Genomic DNA, 22,254 nt, shown 5'->3' with positions numbered 1-22,254 from the left:
CACAGAATCCAAAGCAGCCTCCGGCCTCTGAGCAGTCGCTCAACACAGGGCTCAGACTCACGAACCGTGAGATCGTGACCTGAACCGACGTCAGACGCCTAATGGACTGAGCCACCTAGGCGCCCCTCCCATGGCTTATTTATTCCACAGTTGGAAGCCTGTATCTCTCAGTCTCTTTCACCCATTTTGCCCATCCCTCTCCCCTCCCCTTTACAAACTCTGGCAACCCTCACTTTGCAGATCCAAGTTTCTTACCAAGTTTGATTTGTCTTTAAAATCCTGCTCTCAATTACTGTGTTCGTTCCATAAGGAGAAAACATAGTCTGAGGAAAGAAAACAATCATCCTCTAGGCAACATCTGTAAAACATCTGTAAAACAGGGATATTCACACCTGCCCCTTGAGACTGTGGTAAAGATTAAGTATAAATGTAATTTATCTCCGTAGCCGGCCATAGTTCTTGGCAGATATTTCGTAAGTGCTTTATAAAGGTCGATTTCCTCTCTTTCGGCAATTGTTGCCATGTATTTCCAGGACACTAAACTGGGTCACACCAAAAAACCTGTACCAAGTGGAAGGCATAGTTGCTCCTGCCTTTCTAGAGTTTATATCCAAATGTAAATTCAAAAGACTGTGAAAGGAACAGGTTACAAAATACTCTATTCCAATGAGTGCTTCGTGTGGGCATTTTGTAACCAGACTCCGCTGGATTGGCATCCTGTCTCCACAATTTTCTCTCCATCATCTGTAAACTCGTGGGCCAGTTACTTTCCCTCTCAAGATCCTTATCCATAGAATGAGGATCTACTTCATGGGGTTGACATGAGGCTTTTAAAGGTTATTCGTTATTGGCGTTAATTTGGACTAAGGAGGGTTGTGAGAAATTTGATTACTCATTGATGATGTCATTCCATCCTCACAATGACTTGGTGAGATGTGTACTAGTTAACTCTTCTCAGGTTGAGGTAACCAAGGCACAGGAAAGTAAATAGGTGACCAATGGCACCCGGCCAATTCAGTGTTGTAGCCAGGATACCATTCCAGGCAGTGTGGCTGCACAGCCCAGTCACTCCTCAAACCACACAACACTGACTTACAGATCATAAACGAGGTATGTGAAGTTCCAGAAATATTCAAATGCCAAAAAAGGAATATTTATTATGTTATCAATGTGTAAAAAATAAAAACATACTGATGAAAAAGTTTTCTTTCCCTTGGGCTGAAAGGAGAAAAAAAAAGGTTGTCCAATTTGAGAGAATAATAATGCCCTTAAGGTACGCTAAACAACATTATGCTTTTTTTTTTTTTAATTCCCTAAAAGAAAGGCCCAAGGACATGAAATTGATGACATTTCCAGACTCTTTACATTTTTGCTTCCTCATGTCATTTCAAAGGATGACTCTAACTTGATGACTTTTCCCATTAGCTCTGGGCCACTCAGCTGGCTTTTTCTGACAAAGGTCCACAGATAAATCATGTGTGGCTGACATGATTTCCTTGAAGTTCTCAGTGGTCTAATCTGCCTTGATGTGGCTCCTTTCATGGCTTCATGTGGCATTTGTGGTACATGAGTGGGCATAAGGCCAGCACGGTCATATTGCAGCCACTTGTTGTCTCTTCAAAATGAAGATTGTGTTTAAATGAAAAATTGCGTTCCAGGCACAAATTTTTCTCTTTGAAGCTCTATCTCCTAACATGACATTTAAAGGTTTTGTGGAGAAGGGCGCCTGTGTGGCTCAGTTGGTTAAGCCTCTGACTTTGGCTCAGGTCATGATCTTGTGGTTCATGAGTTCGAGCCCTGTGTTGGGCTCTGTGCTGACAGCTCAGAGCCTGGAGCCTGCCTTGGATTTTGTGTCTCCCTCTCCTTCTGCCCCTCCCCTTCTCACGCTCTCTCTCTCTCTCAAAAATAAACATTAAAAATAAAGGTTTTGTGGAGAGAAATAATTTGTACTTTTACATATTCATCAATGTTAATTTTGCACTTCAATTTACAGTGAAGAAGGAGAAATTCAGACCATCCTCCTTTCTTCAGTACAATCCTTATTAAAATTCCAATGACATTTTTCACAGAAATAAAACAAATAGTCCTAAAATTTGTATGGAGCTATAAAAGACCCCAAATAGCTAAAACAATTTTTTAAATATTTATTTATTTTTGAGAATGAGAGAGAGCATGAGCAGGGGAGGGTCAGAAAGAGTGGGAGACAGAGGATTCAAAGGAGGCTCAAACTCACCAACCATGAGATCATGACCTGATCATGATCTGAGCTGAAGTTTGGCATTTAACCGACTGAGCCACCCAGGCACCCATCTCAAGCAGTCTTAAAAAGAACAAAGCGGGAGATCTCACAGTCTCTGACTCCAAGTTCTATCACAAAGCTATAGTAACTAAAGCAGTGTCACGCTGGCATAAAAATAGACACATAGATCAGTGGAATACAATCAAAAGCCCAGAAATAAATCCGTGCATTTATGGTCTACTAATTTTTTTTCTAATTTTTTGAAATGTTTATTTATTTTTGAAGGAGAGAGACAGAGCATGAGTGGGGGAGGGGCAGAGAAAGAGAGAGGGAGACACAGAATCGGAAGCAGGCTCCAGGCTCTGAGCCAGTAGCACACAGCCTGACGTGGGGCTCGAACTCATGAGCTGTGAGATCATGACCTGAGCAGTCGGTGCCTGTTCTTGAGTTTTATGTACATATTTCTGTAATGAAGTAATATATTTATGACACTTAAAAAGAAAAGAAATAACTACTAGGATTGTGGTCAATTATGAGAGCCATATTTTGAAAGGTTCAATAACCACATGATATATTTTTTTAAGTTTATTTATTGATTTTGAGGGATGCAGACAGAGGGGGAGGGCAGAGAGAGAGAAAGAGAATCCCAAGCGGGCTGTCAGTGCGGAGCCCAACGTGCAGCTCAGTCTCACAAACCGTGAGATCATGACCAGAGAGGAGATTTAGATTTGGATGCTTAACCAACTGAACCACCCAGGCACCCCACCAAGTGGTATCTTTAAATAGGATAATGATCTGTGAGAGGAGGGCACAGTTCTTAAAACAATAGCATGGTGTCTTACTACATTCTGGCTACTGTAGCAAAAATACCACGAATTGGGTGATTTATAAACAGCAAACATTTATTTTTCACAGTCCTGGAGGTTGGGGGTTCAATATGATGGCACTGGCAGATAAGGTGTCAATTGGGGACCCTCTTTCTCATAGGTAGCATCTTTTGACTGTGTCTTTACGTGGTGGAAGGAGCAAGAGAGCTTTCTTAGGCCTCTTTTTTAAGAGACTAATTCTTATAAAAAGCTCTGCTCTCTTGACCTAACCTACTCCCAAAGGTACAACCGCATAACCTCTTGGGCATTATGATTTCAATGTATGAATTTGAGAAGAGACATAAACATTCCATTCAACATTCTACAAAACCATCATTGAAGTCAAAAGACAAGCCAAAAGCTGACAAAGGATTATCATCTAGAAGACATAAAGAACACTTCTAAGTCAATTGTGAGTTCCAAATCCAAAATGTTTTAAATGAGCAGAAGATTTGGGCAGATACATCATAAAAATAAAAAGGATATTTGAAAGGTTAGAAGGCTCGTGGAAAGAGGCTCAACATCATTAGTCAGCAGATAAATGCAAATAAAAACACCACTTAAATAAAATGTCACTACCAACCATTAGAATAGCTAAAATAAAAAATACTGATGACACCAAGTGGTGCCAAGAATTTGAAGCAATAGAACTCTCTACATTTTGGGGAAAATGTAAAATCATACAGCTGCTTTGGAAGACAGTCTAGCTGTGTCTTATAAAGTTAAATAGATGCTTATTATATGTCTCAGCAATTGCATTTCTAGGTGTTTACCAAAGAGAGTTGAAAACATATGATCACACAATGACTTCTATGTAAATTTCCACAGGAATGTTTTTCATAATAATAAAAAAAACTAGAAACAACCCACATGTCTAACAGCTAGTGAGAAGATAAATATTGTGGTACATCCATACTATGGAATACTACATAGAAATAAACAGGAGCGAGCTACTGATACATATACAGAATAACATTGATGAATCTCAAAATAAGTATGCTGAATGAAAAAAGCCAGGCATGAAAGAGTACTTACGTTGTAATTTCTTATATTGAAGCAAAATGAATCCCCAGTTACAGAAAACAAATGGCTGCCTGGGCCAGGGTAGAGAGATTGACTGAGATCAGGCACCAGGAAACTTCCTTGGGTAATGTATTTATTCTATATCTTGATCTTGATGGTGATTATGTAAGTGTAGATATTTATCAAAATTTATTCAACTGTATACTAAAGAGTATGCATCGTGTGTGTAAATTATACTTCAATAGAGCTGATTCAAATAAAAACAATAGCCTGGGAACAAATAAAAATGCAAATGGTTATCTTGGAAGAGATAGAAGGTTTCAGGAAAAAGAATCCTTTTTATGTAATGTTTGATTGACTACCATGTGTTGGATAAGTATTCAACTCGTTCTGTGGCTCCTCAGATGATAAATAAGAAGAAGAACTGTCTTAGGAGAACATAAGTAAAATATTCTGAAAACTGGTAACTTTTGAGTTGGATGTTTGAGAACTTTTCAAATTTTCTGAGTTGATAAAATGCAAAAGTCCTCTAACGTGAAAAGTTTTGACATCATATTGACTTAATATAATCGCGTTACAACTTCCTTTGATAACATTGATGTTTTGTGATTTCCCTTGAAATACCTGAATTATGAAGCCAGATATTAAAATTGCGTTAAAATATGCATTAGAATGGGAAAATAATGGACCATGTTCCATCCTTGGCTCTGTGCTGGACTAGATATACGAACTTGGAATGAGTGGCCTTCATGCAACTTCTTTTGTAAGTTGTAAAATCAAAGTACATGTTAAACTTCTAGGTCCCTCCAGCTCTTAAATCCCTCTACTAATTGCCCTAATTAAAGACTGGGATTTTATATTTGACCCTAAAAGGATTTGTGGAACCATAAGAGGGCAGCATTCCATTTACACAATTTCTTACACAATTTTCTATAAATGCTCAGTACGCTAAAATTACAGGATTTTGACAACTGATAAAAAGATTCTGTCACCATGAGAGGGATTCCTATGTTTTGAATCAGTGCTCCAATTGTTAGCTATGTTATCTGCCTTACAAGTTCATCATCTGACAAGGACAGAAGGCCATGGAAGCTTGCTCAGTTCAAGGTTACAATAATAAATTCCAGATTTACAGACTGAACACTGTCTTCTCTTTGTTCTGTCCTGGATCATCATCTCCTGATCACTCATCTTAACCCGGGGATTGGAAGGTCCTTTTTTCTCTCACATTGGCATTCAGTTCATCCTTCTATACAACGTTGAAGTACCTTCTCATTCTCTTAGGAAATTGCCTCCATCTTCCATAGTTAGAGGAAAAGAATGTTTAATCATTGGGAAAGAAAGATCCAAGCACTGGGAAATTGGGGAAACTACCAGTTACCAGCCATGTCCATGCCCAAAGGACAATCTGTCATCCTGTTGGCTTCCATGTGTATCTGAAAGAATGCATTTGATTTGCTTCAAGTCACTACCTTCATTATACTAATTTGAGTATATAGTGTCTCATGGTAATGGAGTAAATACAAACAAACAAACAACACAACGAATCATAAAGCTTTTATTTGACATAGAGAAACTTGCTTGGGCAGGCAAAATAATCCATGAGATAACAGCAGAATTTACAAGTTGGGGGAATCTAGAAATGCTATATAAATCTGCACCTTGCTACAGGACCAGAGCAGTCATGCCTACAAATGAAAAAAATGTCATTTGATTACAAATGCTTTTCTAATTATACTCTGACTCCATTTTAATATGTAAAATCTATTTTGATGTAGTGTTAGGATGTTAATAAATGTAAATTGCTTTTATCCTGACCTTCTGTTTTATTGTTTCTCCTCAGCTTTTATTACAGAATTGTTATTGCTATGGAAATGTTAACTTCCTGTTTGTATTTCTGGAACCCTGAAGGGCATGGAAGTTGGCCAGTTTAGGCTTTATTAGGTAGCTACTGAGAGAAAAATGTCTGCAGCACTTTTGTTTTGTTTTGCTGCAGTTCACTAAGTGAAAATCTGCCCATTAAAAGTAAACTTTGTGGTCAGTGCCTCAGAAATGTCTCCCTTTTCTCCCAGTAACAAACCATAAACCTTCAGCTCATTTAGGTTAATTCTGAAGATCTGCAATTGCTGCTTCTAAACAAATATGAACTTAAATCTAACCATTCCCAAAATGTACACGTCTCCCTGGAATACTGGATGATAGCAGTAGTTAAAATTGGATGACTTTTCCGGATGTGTTTGATCATGTCTGCCTCCCACTGGAGGAAGATTACAGTGAAGAGTTGAGTCCTTGGCTTTTGAGTTCATAAACTTGATTCTGTGAGTTTACTTAAATTTTAGCTCTGATACTACCTCATAAACAGGAATGTCGCTTTACTAATTACTGAGGGAGATACTGAGAACAGTAAGAATGAACAACTAGCTCTCTATTCACAGTCTTTCCTCAGAACAAGGCAATTACAAAACTGAATTAGTGATAGAAAGCTGTTTGATGAGATAGCAGTAAAGGGAACTGAATGCCCTTGAAGGAATTCGCATCTTAATTAAAGGAAGATACACCTCTCTCTAGTGATTGGAACATAGTATGTCGGTCTCCTCTTTTGGATGATTACAGGATAATTATTAGAAGAAATTTGTGCTTTCTTTTTTCTCCTTCTGTAGTGCTCGCATTTGTTCTAACTAACATCCCCTTTATTTCACCAAATAGGTCATTTTCTGTATACTGCATGGACAAAATAGACAATCTTTGCTCCATGGAGCTTTAATTTAAATGATGAAAGCAGACAATTAAATGTGGTATGTAATATTTTATGTGGTTAAAAAACAACATTGGGAATAAAAATAAAGAAGGATAAGGAGGGAGACAGCAATGAAGGAATTATTGTTTTAAATAGCATGGTCTAGAAAGGCCTCTCTAAAAACATGACATTGAAGGAAAAGACTGATTTAAGTGAAGGGCAGGCCATACGTGCATGTGGGCAGGAGGGCTCCAGGCAGAATAATTTACAGTGCAAAGGCCCCCCAAATGGGACAGTGTTGTGTGGGTTTGAGAAACCAGAAGGAGGTCAGTACATCTGGACAAGAGAATACAGGGGGAGTGGTTTAAGATGAGATACGGATGGAACAAGGTCATGATGAAGAATTTGGAGTGTATTATGAGTTAAATAGGAAATACCTGGAAGGTTCGGAAGAGAGATATGACACAACCTGATTTGTGCTTTAAAGGCTCTCTCTGACCATTGCATGAAAAATAAACTAAAAATACGTGGTAGGCAATTTCTCAGATGCACCCAATGATTCTTGCCTCCTTTATGCTCTTATATAATCTCTTCCCCTTGAGTGTGGGCAGGATCTGTGACTTGAATTAACCAATAGAATATGATAAATATGATGGGAAAATTGCTTCCATGATTAGATTATATGAAATTGTAACTTCCATCTGGCTAGCAGACTATCTAGTGCCTTCTTGACTTACACACTTTGATGAAGAAAGAAACCATGTTGGAGAAGTCCATGTGGCAAAGGAGGGCGGATGAGGGTGGCCTCTGACTAGCAACCACATAAGAATTGAGACCCTCTGGGGGCGCCTGGGTGGCGCAGTCGGTTAAGCGTCCGACTTCAGTCAGGTCACGATCTCGCGGTCCGGGAGTTCGAGCCCCACATCAGGCTCTGGGCTGATGGCTCGGAGCCTGGAGCCTGTTTCCGATTCTGTGTCTCCCTCTCTCTCTGCCCCTCCCCCATTCACGCTCTGTCTCTCTCTGTCCCAAAAATAAATAAAAACGTTGACAAAAAATTAAAAAAAAAAAAAAAAAGAATTGAGACCCTCTGTCCAACAGCCCCTGAGGAACTGAACCTTGTCTATAATCACATGAGCTTGAAAGTGAATCTTTTCCCAGTCATATCTTCAGATGAGACCTTTGCCCTGGATCACCTTGACTGCAGTTTTATTGGATTCCCTGAAGCAGAGGACCTGATGAGCTGTGTCCAGACTCCTGACCCACGGATACTATTAAATAATAAATGTAGGTTGTTTTAAGTCAGTACAAACTGTGGTGATTTGTTGTCCATCAACAGATAACTAGTAAAGGAGATAAAGATAAAAGCTGGGAGAACATTTAGGTGAGAGGAACCAGTAACCTGGAATAGGGCTACTGTAGTAGGGAAGAAGATCGATTCAGAATGCAGAGCTCATAGTTTTGCTGATGTTTCAGATGTGAACTATAAGAGAAAAAGAGGAGTCCAGGCTAATGCCAAGCTTTTTAGCCAGAGCAATTCAAGTTCCTGTTCACTGACCTAAGGAAAACTAGAAGAAAAGTTTTTTTGTTTTTGTTTTGTTTTGTTTTTGTTAAGTTTATCTTATATTTGACCTTTGGGGGGGGGGGACGGTGAAGAGGGTACATGCTGGAAATAAAAGTTTTAGCTTAAATGTGCCAAGTTTGAGATGTTTGTTAGACATTTCCAAGTAGATGTTAAATCTAGAGTCAAAGGGAAGGCCCAGGTTGGGTACACAAATTCAGAAGTTATGCAACTCATTCTCACATTCTCCTTGGGAAATAGTAAAGAAGAAAAACCCTGGAAAGTAAAGAAGAAAGTAAAGCATGAAAATAGCTTTTTACTTAATTCCCTAAGGGTCATGGATTGAGTAAGACCAGGAGAAGCTACAGAGAAGGGCTCAGATTCCATTACTCAGAGTCTCTGGTTTCTTCTAGTTCATGAGTGGGCTGGGTGGGAAATGAAGATAAACAAATGAATGGTAAAGTCAAAAATTTAGTTATAAGCCCAACATAATTCTTTCCATTCAAGAAAATATGGCCACAAAGTAATAAATTAAAAGTTTCAAGTCACCAATCAGGTGCCATTTTGTGAGGAGGGGTTAGGAAACAGACACACAAATGGTATTAACAAAAGAAGTGTGGGGTGCCTGGGTGGCTCTGTCAGTTAAGCCTCCAACTCTTGGTTTCGTCCCAGGTGATGATTTCAGAGTTGGAGTGTGAGCCTTGTGTGGGGTTCTGCACTGACAGCATGTAGCCTGCTCGGGATTTTCTTTCTGCCCCCTATCCCCATTTCTCTATCTCTATCTCAAAACAAATAAATGAACTTAAAAAAACAAAACAAAACAAAACAAAACAAAACAAAAAAAACAGGTGGTATCTGAGTTGCTAAGTTTCAGTAGAAACTGTACTTTAAATTTTGAATTGGGATCATTGCCCATTCCCCGGAGGGTACGAGCCTCTCGTGATACTGGGCAGGGACAGCAGGGTGCAGCCCCCAGTCAGCCACCTCATCATGGGGGTAAATAACCCCTCCACTGACAACCTATCTGTACGCATACGACCATTCTGCTTTTCACCTTCAGTACAGTATTTAATCAATAACATAAGATATTCGACACTGTATTATAAAATAGGCTTTGTGTTAGATGATTTTGCCCAACTGTAAGCATCGTAATGTAACGTAAGTAGTAGGAGCACATTTAAGGTTGGCTAGGCTAAGCAAGCTATGGTGTTCAGCAGGTTAGGTGTATGAAGCGCATTTTCAAGGGGTGCCTGACTGGCTGAGTCGTTAGGGCATGTGCCTCTTGATTTCAGGCTTGTGAGTTCAAGCCCCGTGTTGCGCACAGAGCTTACTTTAAAAAATAAAAAGAAAGAAAGAAAAAGCATTTTCAACTTAACAGTATTTTCAACTTACTATGGCCTTTTGGGGATGTAACCCCATCATAAGTCAAGGAAGATTCATTCATTTAATTTGACCAGTTCTTGAGCTAATAAGGGGATGAGCTGGGAGTGGGGGTGGGAGGCAGTAAAGTAGGAACTCATCCTAAGATAAGAGAGGCTGGAAGTCTGGTTTCAGATGGCAGTATGAGACAGAAGTATCTGAAAGCTGGTGATACAGTCCCCTCTAGGAGTTTTTATCCTAACATGTGGGTGATACTCTGACATTACTGAATAAGGCACCAACAGCTTCCCTGGAACGTGTTATATTTCTCTGGCAGAAGTCACTAGGAGGTGGGGCGCCTGGGTGGCTCAGTCAGTTAAGCATCTGACTTCAGCTCAGGTCACGATCTCATGGTTCGTGGGTTCGAGCCCCGCATTGGGCTCTGTGCTGACAGCTTGGAGCCTGGGGCCTGCTTCGGATTCTGTGTCTCCCTCCCTCTCTGCCCCTCCTCTGCTCATGCTCTCTTTCTGTCTCTCAAAAAATGAGTACACATTAAAACAAAAAAGAAAGAAGTCACTAGGAGGTGAGGCAAGGACACATACATATGAAATCATTCCAGGACAATTTGTGAAATGTGCTCTCTGTTTTGCGAAGCAATATTGCACAATAATTAGCATATTAACAAGGTGTCTACAGTTTCCATGTCACTTTAACGTTTTTATTTTTTATTTTTGAGACAGAGAGAGACAGAGCATGAACAGGGGAGGGGCAGAGAGAGAGGGAGACACAGAACTGGAAGCAGGCTCCAGGCTCTGAGCCATCAGGCCAGAGCCCGACATGGGGCTCGAACTCACGGACCGTGAGATCGTGACCTGAGCTGAAGTCGGAGGCTTAACCGACTGAGCCACCCAGGCGCCCCGTCCATGTCACTTTAAAGGAATGCTGCCTGGTCCTCTATCACTCAGAGCATTTCAATGTTTTTGTTTACTTTCATCCGTATTCCTGAGGCACCTCACATACAAACAACTTCAGGAATATCTAATGGGCATATATTAGTTCATTTAATTCTTATAATAACTCCACTAAGCAAGATCTATTTTTTAATAGATGAAATTGAGGTACAAAGAGGTTAAGTAAACTGGGATTAAACAATTAGCAAGTGCTGCTACTGAAACGTTCAACCGAGGAGATCTGACTCCATTGTTCTCACTACAATATTGCAATGGACTGAATGTTTGGGTCCTCCCAAATCCCCATGTTGAAGCCTTAACCCCGAATGTCACGGTATTAGGAGATAAAACCTTTGGGAGCTAACTGGTCTTTGATGAGATCATGGAGGTGGAGCTTCTAGGATTAGTGTCCCTTATAAGAAGGGGAAGAGACCCCAGAGCTTGCTCTCTCTGCCATGAGAGGACACAGCAAGAAAGTGACATCTGCAAACCAGGAAGGGAGCCCTTAGCAGAATTCAAACCTGATGGCACTAGCTTGGACTCCCAGTTTCCAGAACTGGGAGAAATAAATTCCTGTTAAGCCACCCAGTCTATGGCATTTTGTTACAGCACCCAAGCAGATGAAACCAATTATATTCTACTACTTCTGAAGGTCAGCTGGGCAGTTGTTTGAAATTAAGTTCTATCAAAAATTGTTGTGTCCACAGCACCAGCTCCCAACACTTTTTTATATAGGGAAAACCAAATGAAAATTACTACTTAGGATAGTCTTAAAAGAGAAAAACCATCCTAAATGGATACAGTGCAATTGAGGACTTTGGTTTGGTGATGGGCAAAGAAACTGATATTGATGGTCCTTATCTACAGAAGGTATATTTTTCTTATACTATTTGGAACTATCTATTGTGTCACTCAAGGTTCTATCAAGAAATTAGGCTAAATTGAGGGAGGTATAGTAAAGCATCATTTACCCTAATGTGCAGCACCCTGAGATTTTTACCAGTCCTAGGCCTCCTAAAATGAGGAGATGGCATGATTAATGGAACTCAGGAGAGTTAGACCTTGTGAGAAGCTGTGACTTTCAGTAGAGAAACCCAACCATCCAGAGGGGAACCTGCAAGAAGGGGTGTACTCCATGCCGATCAGCATCCCCAGGATGGGGTTGGGGTTTGCAGGTGAGGGATGGGTAGATAGCAGACACATCTTTTTTTCCCCTTTAGTTTGCCTGTCAGAGGCCCTACCAAGTTTAAAATGTGTGTCCCAGTCCTACAAAATAAAGGGGCTACACTCAACCTAATACGTACACAACTCCCCCTTTCCCAGTGAAGGTTCAACATGTCTAGAGTTGACTTTAGGTCAAGATATTTCTAATGGCAGTGGAAATAGGAAAAGTAGCAGGCATAGACAGTGCTAACCTGGCTTGATCTTTGGCCACTACAGATTTCAGGCTCCATGCAAACCATGCAAATGTCAAAGAAGTAGTAAGGACTATGAAGAGAGGGGTTCTAGGTCCAATGACTTGAGTGCAAGCCATCCCTGTGACAAGTATTATCTTTGTGATCACTGGTCAAGTTGCTTAATCTCTTTGTCAGTTTCTTTACCTATAAAATGAGCATAATTTTAGTACTTACTTACAAAATTATTGGGAGAATGAAAAAATATGTATGTGAAAGAACATATGCAGAGAGCCACAGTACTTTCTGATAAGCTCCCAGAGATATAAGAACAAAAGCACTTAGTTAAACCTGCATTAGAATTCCAGAAAAAGGAGGGTCACCTGCGTGGCCCAGTGGGTTAAGCACCTGGCTCTCAGTTTCAGCTCAGGTCATGATCTCATGGTTTAGAGATGATCTCGCAGTTTTGTGAGTTCGAACTCCGCATTGGGCTCTGTGCGAACAGTGCAGTGTCTGCTTGGGATTCTCTCCCCCCGCCCTTTCCCTTTCTCTCTGCCCTCCCTTGCTCATGTTGTCTTTGTCTCTCTCACTTGATCTTAGCCAAAAGGCCAAGAAGTAATGTCTTTGTCTGTCCCAAAATAAATAAATAATTTTAAAAGAAAGAAGGAAAGAGAAAAAGGCACAAACATATATTGAGAGTCTGCTATGCTTCAAACATTACTAAATGTTTGACATATACTATCTCACTCAATTCTTTGAACACCAGCTATCAAATAGATGTTGATATTACTATTTTACAGTAAGAAAACTGAGGCTCAGAGACATCAAACAATTTGCTCTAGATCACACATCTTATAAGCAGAAAGGTCAGGATTTATACTAAAGCAATATGAATCTCAATCCAATGTATTTTGTTTGTCCCCCCCACCCCCACCACATCATCAATCCTGCCTAGCGCTGCATCAGGAGTACAGAAAAATCGCGTCTCTCATTTCAGAGTTCTCCTGGGCATGAAGAAGAAGACGGCCACCACCTGCCTCTGTGTCTCTGTGTGGTACCAAGAAAAAACCCTGGAAGCCCCAGAGCCCTCTGCTAGGTAGCAGCCAGGGCTGTGGCATCTCTGCCCAAGCTTCTCCCTGCTGGATTCAATATGAAAGGGTGTTCTGTCTTGAGTTTCAAAGTCCAACACCACCAACACTCCTTCTCATGTGGCAGCAAAAGTACAACAGGGATCTCTGCCTTCCCACCTCAGTGCAATGAAGCCCCACACCGCAGAGCTTAGGAACCCATGGGAAACTCATCATCACCATGCTTCACCAAATGCCATTTGTTTCCAGAAAGGAAGCTAAGTAAACAGCCCTTTGATTTGTTGCTTCTCAACTTCTAAAGAAATCTAGCCTGAGAATCTAGTTCAGGTGGGTCTAACACACCCAGAGTGGATGGGTGGTAGATCAGGAGGGTAAACATTTGGTTTTATTTTGGTTTGGTGAATGTGAGTTCCTCCAGATGAATGAGGCATGAGTTCTATAAAGGAGGGCCATTTTGCTAAGTGCAATAGTGACATGTTGTGTTAGGGAACTCAGAGCAGAAGCATCAGTCAATAATGGTGCTATTGGCTAGGCAGGGTGGCACCTTTAGGCATGCCCAGAACCAATATCGACCAGGTTACATCCTTATACGCATCAGATCTTAGTCAGGCATAACTATTATTTGCCCTTACGTCCATGTATGAAGAGTTTTGGCCAGCCCATTTTCATAGCTTTTCCTCTCCCACAGGGATGTGAAATTTTCTGATTGCTTTCCTCAGTTTTCGAATGGTAGTGAGTGGGCTCAGCAAAATCAAGAAGCTCATGGATATAAGGACTCTATCTGGCCTTCACCATGGAATTCATCACGTGTGGCATAAAGGATATAATCAGTAAACTTTTGTTAAATGAGTAAGCTAATCACCCCTGTGACCTCGCTTCTCATCCAAACTGACAGGTTACTAAGGGCTTTACATTTGGTTCCAGACTAGCTTGTGTGGTAGATATAAATAGTCCCCAAACATATCAATGATTTAAAACAACAAAGGCTTATTTCAGATGAGCTGGGGGCTCAGCACCATACTACCCTCACTTAAGGACCCCAGTGAATGGGGAGGCTACCATCTGGAATGCTGATGTTACTTGGAAGCAGACAATGAGACTGTGAATCTAACAATGGCTCTTTTTTTAATAGATTTTTATTTTATTTTTTTAATGTTTACTTATTTTTGAGAGACAGAGACAGAGCATGAGCAGGGGAGGGGCAGAGAGAGAGAAAGAGAGAGACAGAATCTGAAGCAGGCTCCGGGTTCTGAGCTGTCAGCCCAGAGCCCAATGCAGGGCTTGAACTCACCAACCACGAGATCATGACCTGAGCCGAAGTCGGACACTTAACTGACTGAGCCACCCAGGCGCCCCAACAATGGCTCTTAAAGACTTCTCCCAGAAGCAACAAATGCCAGTTATGCTCATATTTCATTGGCTAAAGTCAGTCACTCGCACTCTAAAAGAGATGAGAAAGTTCAGTCTTACCTACAAGGAGAAGAGAATGACAATATTTATAATGTCTCTATGAATGTCATCTGAGTGTTAGTTCACTTAAACCTTTTCAGCCAGAATACAGACACTATTTTTGTTCCACTTTAAGGAACCCACTGAGGATCTTGAGGTTTAGCATGATCAACTGAGTTGATCGAGGAAATCAGACAGTTGAACTCAACTTCAATCATTTAACCAACCTGTTGAATGTTACTATTATCTGGCAAGTTCTATATGGAGTGACAGTGAAGTCACAAGGGTGTGTGTCTAGGACAGAGTCTGTGCTTGAAATCACTATGAAAGCCTCATAGATCTGTGCCCATGCAGGCGGTGCCTCTGCTCTCTGATTTATCCTCTCTCTTTACTGGAAGAACTTACTATTCCTTGAGCAGGGTGATAGCTGCTTATTTAAGGCGTCACATGCCGGCCATCATCTCGTCCATGGCTATTTTTAAAAGCTAACCAACAACAGCAAATTTCCTTATTTGCCGATGGTAGATAATACTCATGGAAATTATTATGAAATTCATATTTACAACAGAACTATTATTTCCATAACAAATTCTAGTAGCTCAGACATCAGAAGATTGCAAATTCAATCTGTGGCTCACATTTTTCTTTCCACATAGACAAAGAAAAATATTTCCCAAATGCTGAGATTAGGATGTGGATTTAGCTTGTTGAGGATAAAACGTCAGTTGGCTAGTGACCTACAGACAGTTTCTGTGAAATAAAATGAGCTCACTAAAAATAAATCATTGGTCTAAAGCACCGTCACAAAACTTGGACACGATCAGAGGACACTATCAAGTGACTCTTTAGGTAATTTACCAGAGTAGGCATAATGGCCATAAAAACACTCTTGCCAGCTTGCGTAAATAAAGGAATTTATCATAAGGACCTGAGTGGCTCAAAAAATCAAAAGAAAAGCAAATTACCATACCTCTGGAAGGAATGGAAACAGCACAGCTCTGGGGATCAGGTGAACCACCACCAGAATTCATCAGTTCAGGGGTGCCTGGGTGGCTCAGTTGGTTAAGGGTCTGACTCTTGGTTTCGGCCTGAACTCATGGTTCGTGGGTTCGAGCCCCACATTGGGCTCTGGGCTGGCAGTGCGGAGCCTACTTAGGATTCTCTCTCTCTCCCTCTCTCTCTGCTCCTACCCCACTTGCACTGTCTCTTTCCCTCTCAAAATAAATAAACAAACTTAAAAATTAAAAAAAAAAAAAGAATTCATCAGTTCAAACATCCTTCTCCTGAAGGGTAGTCTCTGTCCTGCACATTCTGATTCCCAGGGTCCCGAAGAAAGCTTCAGAAAGGCATAGCACGGGTTATATGCTTACTGATAACAGTGTCTGGCAGATGTTAGCAGCTCAATAAATTGTTGTTGAGTGAGTGAATAAATGAATGACCAAGTTCTCTGGGCCTGCAAGAAATAACACCATCCTTAATTATCCAACCCAGTAATTTCTAGATGTCATTTTATGGTAGCTTAGGGTTTTATTAATGCCATTAAAAGGGACTCTGGCATTCTCAATGCTAAGATAATTACTTAATTAAAATATGGCCCCAACATTTGTAATACCATGGTCCCCAAACAAAATCCTGCTTTGTATCTCAGGTTCTTAATGTTCTATCTATCAAACAAAACACCTTTATTTACAATCATTCATGTTTTTTCATTTTTAAAAATCAGATGTACTATTAACTTCAAGTCTGAGCCTCTGAGCAGCCTGAAATAATTGCTGGCACTGTTTGAACAAATACTTTATGCTAGTCTATCAGCAAATACTTTATCAGTTTTAGTCTTATATGTAATATATAATTTAGCCCCCAAATGACTGCAAGTATTATTGTTATATTCATTGTAAAATGAGTAAACTAAGGCATAGAGTGGCTACTTAATTTGATGCAGGTCACACAGCAGAGCAGAAATTTGAATCCAGGGAGTTGATCTCTTAGCCCTTATCCCATGCCAATTCCCAGCACTGCCACTCTGGTTAGGTGTCATGGGAGTCAGACGCAAGAAAGTGGCTATGCAAGTTTTGCTTTTCTATTTCTTTTGGTTTTTTTTTTCTTTTGGTTTCTTTTGCCTTTTTTTTTCTTTGAGGATAAATTCGATTTGAAGAGACTAATAATTCAAACCAGACCTGTACATCAGAATAATTCAAAGAAGTATTTCCAGGTATGTTCGCCAAGTGTAGCCCTAGAGATTCTGATTTGCTGTGCCAGGGCAAGTAGACACCTGCGTGTACGTAAAAGCTGCTTATGTAACTCGACACAGACTCCTGAGGAACAGCCGCTGCACCAGGGTTCGTTAGATGCCCAAAGAAGTGCAGAAATGACATCGTTACCTCCAACGACCTGGAGGAATCTAGGAAATCTAAGTGATGTTAGAAAGTTGATAAACAGGGGCACCTGGGTGGCTTAGTCGGTTAAGTGTCTCTTGATTTTGGCTCAGCATGATCTCATGGTTCCTGGGATCGAGCCCCTCGGTGCTGTTGGGATTCTCTCTCTCCCTCTCTCTCTGCCCCTCCTCTCTCTCTCTCTCTCTCTCTCTCTCTCTCTCTCTCTCTGTCTCTCTCTCAAAGTAAATAAATAAACTTAAAAAAAAAGCTGACTAACAAAAAGCATACCACAACTCCAAAACGATTGTGAATCCAGTCTAGGTGGGAAGAAAACTTTACAGCAGAAATGTGGTACAGCGCACTATGGTATACAGCATACCGCTATGAAATTAGAAACGTTTATAGAGGAGGCAACTGCCAATGGTCCTGTGTGGCCCCTTTTCCCGTGTTAGGGCATGCCTTTGTATTCATGAGAGGATAGGGTGGAGTGGAGCAAAATAATAAAACTCCAGATGAAAAAAACACTGAAAGTATATTGTGGTTAGAGTCAAATAGCCTCAGTCATTTAAAAATGGAGCCATCTCCTCCAAGAAAGAGCAGTGGGAAATAACTCCATACCTTTTATTCATTTCTAATGCTTTGCAGTCTCCAGGCAAGCTCTCGCTATTCTGCACAAGGGTTTAACGGACTTAAAAAGAAATGCGAGGAGTCATTTCAAAGGATTAGTGTGCTACAACGTGCTCATACTAATTTTGAAGTCCCTCTGCATTACTTCATATGAATTATTTAAAATAATTCACCCCCCTTTAACACGATGACTCATGTCTCTGTCAGTCTCTATGTGGTATTCTTTTTTGTTGTTGCTATAGTCAGAAGACAACTTTTTGGCTTTCTGCTTTATTTGTACTTGTGAGAAAGGCAAAGGAAGTTTTTCAAACATGTTAATGGCTGCTTGTTTACATAGTCAATTTTTTCAAATAGACTAATTTCATGCCCTCTTCCTTGTTGTGAGTTTCCATGTGTAATCAACAGACACTAAGTACTTTATTAGGATGTACTGAATTTTTTCCATAGCCCTGGGGCCATCTTACACTCTGTTTTTTTCATTAGAACTTCACACATGGTGTTTTCCATAAACTCTTACTTCCTAGGATCTGGTCTTTTTCCATTTAACTCAGGTTTGTCCCTGATTTGCTTTTAGATTATATAACTGTTGCCAAATAAGACATGGTTTTGTAAAACCATCACCACCTCTCCTGATGTTGAATTAATATTTTAGTTTACCCACCCAGGAGAAATATCAACAGTTACCCATTTGAGTGACAAAATTAAAAATTTTTTCATCCAGTCTTGGACTGGAAAGAATAACCTATTTTACTATTCGCTTGCCTGACCTGACATTGATTTTCCATTCCCATGACAATGATCCTACAATCAACAAATATCAGTTGAATGCCTATAATTCAGAAAGCAAAGGATTGTGCCAGAACCTGACTATGAGATCCATTAATAACTCCCCACACCTTCTTTTCCTGTTTTGAAGATGATGTTGAAGGCTGACCCAGCAACCACACCGTTTATCACCTCCCTGCTTCACACATACACCTCCTCCTAGCGGACAGAATCTGCCATGTCATATGGAGACTGCAAATGACAGGTATATATATTATATATATATGTATATATGTATATATATTATATATATATATATGTGTATATATATACAATATATTTAAATTATATAAATATATACTTATATATATATATATACAGATATATATATATATATATATATATTTTTTTTTTTTCCCAGCTTTCCTTGCATTTGGAGCACGAACATGCAGCCCGCCATGACCACTGGGATCCGAAGGGAACTCTACTGAGAAAGGGGTGAGAAATGGAGGAAGCAAGGCAAGAAGAGCATAGTTCTTCTCTTTAATAAAAAGGATTTGGAGAACAGTTGTCCCTTTCAGCCTTTTTATGTACAATTGCTTAAAATACTATGCCAAATGACTTGGCTGCCATCTTGCAATCACGAGGGCAAAAAGCTCAAGAACAAAACCCAATATTCTGAAGAAGATGGAACAGAAGGTAGAAGATCTTGAGACTTCAATGATTTTTTTTTTTTTTTAAATATGGAAGGCTTCATGAATTTGTGTGTCATCCTTGTACAGGGGCCATGCTAATCTTCTCTGTATCATTCCAATTTTGATATCTGTGCTGCTGAAGCAAGCACTTCAATGACATTTTAAGCCATTGAACTAAACCCTTGCCTCTGTATTTTATATTATGTGGAATAACTACTGTACTTCTTATCAAATCCATCTTTAATTGGGTAGTCTATTTTGCAACCGAAGGCTAATATATAAGGTGATTAGCCAACTAATAGACCTCCTTATTATTATTCTTCCTTCAAAACTCAACTGAGACATTAATGCCCTCCAAAACTTCCCTCAAAAGCGTCTTTGACAACCGCCCCCCTGGCACTCCCCCCCCCCCATCCTCTTCCTAGTGGAACAAAGCAAATTTTAGTTTCGATTCCCGTTACCCTGGCATACAGACACTTATTTTCCTACAAACAACTTAGGTTCTCAAAGCCACCTCTCATCTAATAGCCCTCAAATCCAATGCAATAGTGTCTAGTTGATATGACCACTTGCCCCAACTGTGGGTGGCGGGTGAGTTAAGTTCCTTTACTAAGAGGGGGACTTTGCTCACACCTGGAAGGGCAATAATAGTAGTTTAAAGTTCAGAAACAGAGGAAATTCTATGCTGCATTATATTTAAGTCATCAGTGTCCCAGTCTCTTCCTCAAGGTCCTAAATATCTTAAATGAATGTATTGTGCCTTTTTTCTTTCTTTCATCTCAATTCCTCCAGTGCCCTGCAGATAGGTTAGGAGCCTAGCACAGTAGCTCTTCAATAACTCTGTTAAAACGGGCCAATAATTAAAGAACTCAAATGTTAAAGCTCAGTAACACTTTAGAGATCCTCTAATGTAAACTCTTAATTTTACAAGTACTGAGTTCTGGAGAGTTTACACAACTTCTCCAGTATGTAAAGTAGGAGCAAAGCCAGAACTACCACTTAGGCCTACAGTCTCTTAATCCAGCGTTCTTTCTATTCTACCAGAAGCTGGATACATTTGTAATCTAGATGAACAGAAAGGATACCTGCGAAAATGTAACTACAAGTGCATACAGAGACAGTAAGTGCCATCCATTGTTTCGAGAGGGGAAAAAATATTTTGGACTCTGATGGTCAAGATTGGCTATTATATATGTCAGGTAGCACAGTAGTCTGGATTCTTGAATTTATTGCCTTCACTCTTCTGACATCAGCTTGGAGAGGGCCTGCCTCTCTGGCCTCCCAGTCTAAATTTGGAAAGCACCCCATATTTTCTCTCCAAGCACCTTTAACATTTTCACTTCTCTCAACTCCCTACCTCACATTTATTTATGTCTTTGTTTGTTTCTTTCACTTGAATCTCCTCCAGAAGGGTAAAGGCCATGTCTACTTTATTCCCCACTGTATATTCAGTGCCTCACACAGCTACTGATACATAAAGACGCTCACTATCTAATTGGTCATTAATTTATTCAACAACATTCCATGAGATGGAAGTACAAAGATGAACAAGGCAGACAAATGCCCTGCCCTCTTAGAGCTTATATTCTGCTGGAGGAAGATAGAAAATAAGCAATATAACATAAGCACAATACTGCATATGACATCAACTTGATGCACTGTCATTTTTATGTCTAAACAAAGAAAAAGACATTACAAACTTTGCCATGCTATTGATGTTTCGATGAATAACTTTAAAGATACAAAAACACGAATAAAGGGGAATCTTAGAAATAACGAATATAGTATATTATATATTATATGAAGACAAATGTGACAGTGAAAATTAAAAGCAGGCGTGGTGTGTCGAGAGAGTTCCCTGAAGTGATGAGTGAATTAGATGGGAATGAGATAGAGAGATAGTGGGATATCAAAGGAGCAGGTAGTCGTAGAGAATCGATACATGAATTAGGAACCAATTTTGTATTTACATGGTATGTAGTAACTTTAGTGGCAGCTATATCTTAACCCCAGTCCTTCCAATCATTTGTTGTAATGGCTTGAGCAAGTTTTTGAGCCAAGGTTTCCTAATTTGGAAAATGGGTATTATAAAATGTGATATTTGAGATGAAGTATGTAAAAGACATTGAATTTAAGGGATACTTAATAAGTTGTAGTGTTTATTACTTTTATCATTTTATTCAGTAACTCCTGAATGGAATTCTAGTTGATTTCCTGCTTGTTATTTGTTTGTTTATTTGCTTGCTTGTTTGAACTGTTAGACCCTCTCCTAGACTTGCAGTGCTGGGCTATCCCCCCCCCCTCAATAAACACTGTTTGTATTTTGCACCTTCTGTTTCAACTTGTCACTTATCTGTCTTCCCTACTAGATTACAAATTCCTTGAACATGTGAACACTGATCTACTCATATCTGTGATATTTGGAGTACAGTGCTTGGCACCTAGAAGGTCCTTATAATGTTTCTTGACTGAATGTAAGAACAAATGTGTTGGGTAATGGGCCTTCCAGGCAAAGGGAAAGTTTTCAATAAAGCCCTGGTGATGAATGCACTGGGCATCCATCCATCGCTCAACAAAACTTCTTTTGAGTGTTAACTGGCAATAGTTTCAGAGAATACTGCTCTTTGGAACACATAGGAATATCCCATGGAACGAATAGGTCAGTACCCTATCAGAATAGGGCTTTACCCATCACACTAGTTAATCTCAGTTACTCCTTTCAGCTTGATTTAGATGACCCATTCTAGCAGTATCTTCTCATGGTAAGCTGTTCACTTTATAAGGTTCTAAAGAGATTGCAAATGTTTCTCAACATTTTTGTATGGGTGCCAGGATTTACACCCTCCCCGTGGGAGGCTTGCCTTTTCGATATTGCAAAACAACAGGGCAATGACTGGTTTCCCTGTGTCATTTAGACAAGTATGCCCTGGACAGCATGAGCTCAGCTGTAGGCCCATAAGCTGACATGTCAACCTGCAAAGCCACTTCTTTGAAAATGATTTAACTTTTTCATTTCTTAAGAACTGAGTAGGGCTTTAGAAAATGTCCAAAACCAAACTCCCCATTGAAATTTTGAGGTCTCTAAGCAAAAATAACCTCCTTCTGGCTTCACAGGTCAAGAAACCATCA

The 22,254-nt window shown here is 40.0% G+C and overlaps 1 long non-coding RNA gene and 1 other non-coding gene across 3 annotated transcripts; one reads left to right on the top strand and one right to left on the bottom strand.

Annotated features, from left to right (window-relative positions):
• The first annotated feature begins 621 nt into the window (after positions 1-621).
• On the top strand, positions 622-19,389 carry LOC109496183. Of its 2 annotated transcripts, none has more exons than XR_006592656.1 (4): positions 622-1,110; positions 13,124-13,541; positions 18,582-18,695; positions 18,852-19,389. It is a non-coding gene; the product is annotated as an uncharacterized LOC109496183 (long non-coding RNA). The 2 variants fall into 2 exon arrangements; XR_002152079.3 differs by having other exon boundaries at positions 13,082-13,541.
• Positions 19,168-19,274, bottom strand: LOC111558632. The gene has a single exon (XR_002739714.1). It is a non-coding gene; the product is annotated as a U6 spliceosomal RNA (small nuclear RNA).
• Positions 19,390-22,254: the final 2,865 nt, after the last annotated feature.

The sequence above is a fragment of the Felis catus genome, chromosome F2 (assembly GCF_018350175.1).
Source record: "Felis catus isolate Fca126 chromosome F2, F.catus_Fca126_mat1.0, whole genome shotgun sequence".
In the NCBI taxonomy this organism is placed as follows: Eukaryota; Metazoa; Chordata; class Mammalia; order Carnivora; family Felidae; genus Felis; species Felis catus.
This window is presented reverse-complemented; position numbering and strand designations above follow the sequence as displayed.